Source organism: Vulpes vulpes, chromosome 4 (assembly GCF_048418805.1).
Source record: "Vulpes vulpes isolate BD-2025 chromosome 4, VulVul3, whole genome shotgun sequence".
NCBI lineage: Eukaryota > Metazoa > Chordata > Mammalia > Carnivora > Canidae > Vulpes > Vulpes vulpes.
The window spans coordinates 115,613,447-115,617,776 of NC_132783.1; positions in this window are offsets into that span (position 1 = coordinate 115,613,447).

Genomic DNA, 4,330 nt, shown 5'->3' on the forward strand with positions numbered 1-4,330 from the left:
TAAGTTTAAATATAAGCCTGCTCTCACCTGGGTCTGGGGTTGAAACAGATAATACCTGTCCTGTCAGAGAAAACCTAATATAGGAATCTCTGCTTGGCAGCACCTCTGGGATCCAGCAGAATCATACACAAGCACAATATGGGATCCCCAACTGGGGTCCTTGAAGTGTTTTGTGATCAAGTTCAACCCTAAATGAGATAGCTAAAAGAGAACAAACAAAAACAGAAATAAACACAGAAGAAATCAGGAAGCCACAAATAAGAATCAGCTGATATAGACCTCAGAGGACTTCAAATATTGAAATTATCAAAGGTGAGAAAAGATAAATCTTAATATACTTACTTTTCAAAGCTAAGAGGTAAAATAAAAATGAGCAAGAAACCCAAATTTAGGAGGAAGTTTATCTGAATAGAATGGGAAGGGGATGCCAAGGGATCCCATACAGACATATTAGCAGAGAGTATTGTTCCATTTCTTAGGCTGGAGGTAGTTTCACAGATGTTTGGTTTATTATTATACATCATAATGCACATTAAATATTACATTAAGTAAAATCCAAATAGTACATAAAATACAATTTCAATATTAAGAAAAAAACATTTTAAGCACTTCTAAGAAGAAAGATACTTTCATTTTGTTTCTTCCTGAAGCCTCACTAAAATGATTCTCATTTTTTTGTATATTTTTTTATTGGAGTTTGATTTGCCAACATATAACACCCAGTGCTCATCCCGTCAAGTGCCCCCTTAAAGGCCCACCACCCAGTCACCCTAACCCCCCGCCCACCTCCCTTTCCACTACCCCTTGTTCGTTCCCCAGAGTCAGGAGTCTCTCATGTTCTGTCCCCCTCACTGATATTTCTCACTCATTTTCTCTCCTTTCCCCTTTAATCCCTTTCACTATTTTTTATATTCCCCAAATGAATGAAAGCATATAATGTTTGTCCTTCTCCGATTGACTTATTTCACTCAGCATAATACCCTCCAGTTCCATCCACATAGAAGCAGATGGTGGGTATTTGTCATTTCTAATGGCTGAGCAATATTCCATTGTATACATAGACCACAGCTTCTTTATCCATTCATCATTTGATGGACACCGAGGCTCCTTCCACAGTTTGGCTATTGTGGACACTGCTGCTATAAACATTGGGGTGCAGGTGTCCTGGTGTTTCATTGCATCTGTATCTTTGGGGTAAATCCCCAACAGTGCAATTGCTGGGTCGTAGGGCAGGTCTATTTTTAACTCTTTGAGGAACCTCCACACAGTTTTCAGAGTGACTGTATCAGTTTACATTCACATTCCCACCAACAGTGCAAGAGGGTTCCCCTTTCTCCACATCCTCCCCAACATTTGTGGTTCCCTGTCTTGTTAATTTTCCCCATTCTCACTGGTGTGAGGTGGTATCTCATCGTGGTTTGATTTGCATTTCCCTGGAGGCAAGGGATGCAGAGCATTTTCTCATGTGCTGTTTGGCCATGTGTATGTCTTCTTTAATGAAATTTCTGTTCACGTCTTTTGCCCATTTCATAACTGGATTGTTTGTTTCTTTGCTTTTGAGTTTAATAAGTTCTTTATAGATCTTGGATATTAGCCCTTTATCTGATATGTCATTTGCAAATATCTTCTTCCATTCTTTAGGTTGTCTTTTAATTTTGTTGAGTGTTTCTTTTGCTGTGGAGAAGCTTTTTACCTGATTAAGTCCGTAGTTCACCTTTTCTTTTGTTTCCCTTACTGTCATAGATGTATCTTGTAAGAAGTTGCTGTGGCCAAGTTCAAAAAGGGTGTTGCCTGTGTTCTCCTCTAGGATTTTGATGGATTCTTATCTCACATTTAGAACTTTCATCCATTTTGAGTTTATCTTTGTGTATGCTGTTGGAGAATGGTCTAGTTTCATTCTTCTGCACAGGGCTGTCCAATATTCCCAGCATCATTTATTGAAGAGACTGTCCTTTTTCCAGTGGATAGTCTTTCCTGCTTTGTCAAATATTAGTTGACCATAGAGTTGAGGGCCCATTTCTGGGTTCTCAATCCTGTTCCATTGTGTCTGTTTTTGTTCCAGTACCACATTGTCTTGATGATCACAGCTGTGTAGTACAACTTGAAATCTGGCATGGTGATACCCCCAGCTATGGTTTTCTTTTTCAATATTCCCCTGGCTATTCGGGGTCTTTTCTGATTCCACACAAATCTTAAGATTATTTGTTCCAACTCTCTGAAGAAAGTCCATTGTATTTTGATAGAGATTGCATTGAACATGTAAATTGCCCTGGGTAGCATAGATGGTTTCACAATATTAATTCTTCCAATCCATGAGCATGGAATATTTTTCCATCTCTTTGTGTCTTCTTCAATTCCTTTGAGAAGCATTCTGCAGATTTTAGAATAAAGATCCTTTACCTCTTTGTTAGGTTTATTCCTAGGTATCTTATGCTTTTGGGTGCAATTGTAAATGGGATTGACTCCTTAATTTCTCTTTCTTCAGTCTCATTGTTAGTGTATAGAAATGCCACTGATTTCTGGGAATTGATTTTGTATCCTGCCACATTGCTGAATTGCTGTATGAGTTCTAGCAATCTTGGGGTGGAGTCTTTTGGGTTTTCTATGTACAGTATCATGTCACCTGCAAAGAGGGAGAGTTTGACTTCTTCTTTGCCAATTTGAATGCCTTTTATTTCTTTTTGTTGCCTGATTGCTGAGGCTAGGACTTCCAGTACTATGTTGAATAGCAGTGGTGAGAGTGGACATCCTGTCTTAGGGGATCCTGATCTTAGGGTGTTCCTGATCTTAGGGGAAATGCTCTCAGTTTTTCCCCATTGAGAATATTTGCTGTGGGATTTTCATAGATGGCTTTTAAGATGCTGAGGTATGTTCCCTCTATCCCAACACTCTGAACAGTTTTGATCAGGAATGGATGTTGTATTTTGTCAATGCTTTCTCTGCATCTATTGAGAGGATCATATGGTTCTTGTTTTTTCTCTTGTTGATGTGACCTATCACATTGATTGTTTTACGAGTGTGAACCAACCTTGCATCCCGGGGATAAATCCCACTTGGTCATGGTGAATAATCTTCTTAAGTACTGTTGGATCCTATTGGCTAGTATCTTGTAGAATTTTTGCATCTGTGTTCATCAGGGATATTGGTCCATAATTCTCCTTTTTGGTGGGGTCTTTGTCTGGTTTTAGAATTGAGGTGATGCTGGCCTCATAAAACAAGTTTTTAAGTATTCCATCCCTTTCTATCTTTCAGAACAGCTTTAGTAGAATAGGTATTGTTTCTTCTTTAAACATTTGATAGAATTCCCCTGGGAAATTCATCTATCCTTGGATTTTTGTGTCTTGGGAGGTTTTTGATGACTGCTCCAATTTCCTCCCTGGTCATTGGCTTGTTCATGTTTTCTAGTTCTTCTTGTTCCAGTTTTGGTAGTTTGTAGTTTTCCAGAAATGCATCTATTTCTTCTAGATTGGCTAATTTATTGGCATATACCCATTCATAATGCGTTTTTAAAATCATTTGTATTTCCTTGGTATTGGTTGTGATCGGTCCTCTTTCATTCATGATTTTATTAATTTGAGTCTTTTCCCTTTTGTTTTTAATAAGGCTGGCTAATTGTTTATCTTATTAATTCTTTCAAAGAACCAACTCCTGGTTTTGTTGATCTGTTCTACAGTTCTTCTGGTCTACATTTCATTGAGTTCTGCTTGAATCTTTATTATCTCTCTTCTGCTTGATGTCAGTTTTATTTGCTGTTCTTTCTCCAGTTCTTTTTGGTGCTAGGTTAGCTTGTGTACTTGAGTTTTTTCCAATTTTTTGAGGGATGCTTGTATTGTGATGTATTTCCCCTCTCAAGACTGCTTTTGCTGTGTCCCAAAGATTTTGAATGGTTGTATCTTCATTTTCATTAATTTCCACAAATCGTAAATTATTCTCTAATTTCCTGGTTGACCCATTCGTCTTTTAGTAGGATGCTCTTTAACCTCTATGTGTTTGAGTTTCTTCCAGATTTCTTCTTGTGATGGAGTTCTAGTTTCAAAGCATTGTGGCCTGAAAATATTTAGGGAACAATCCCAGTATTTTGGTACTGGTTGAGAACTGGTTTGTGACCCAGTATGTGGTCCATTCTGGAGAAAGTTCCATGTGCACTTGAGAAGAATGTATATTCAGTTGCGTTTGGATGTAGAGTTCTGTAAATATCTGTGAAATCCATCTGGTCCAGTGTATCATTTAAAGCCCTTGTTTCTTTGGTGATTTTGTGCTTAGAATACCTGTCATTTTCATAAAGTGCCATGTTGAAGTCTCCTACTATTAGTGTATTATTATCTAAGTA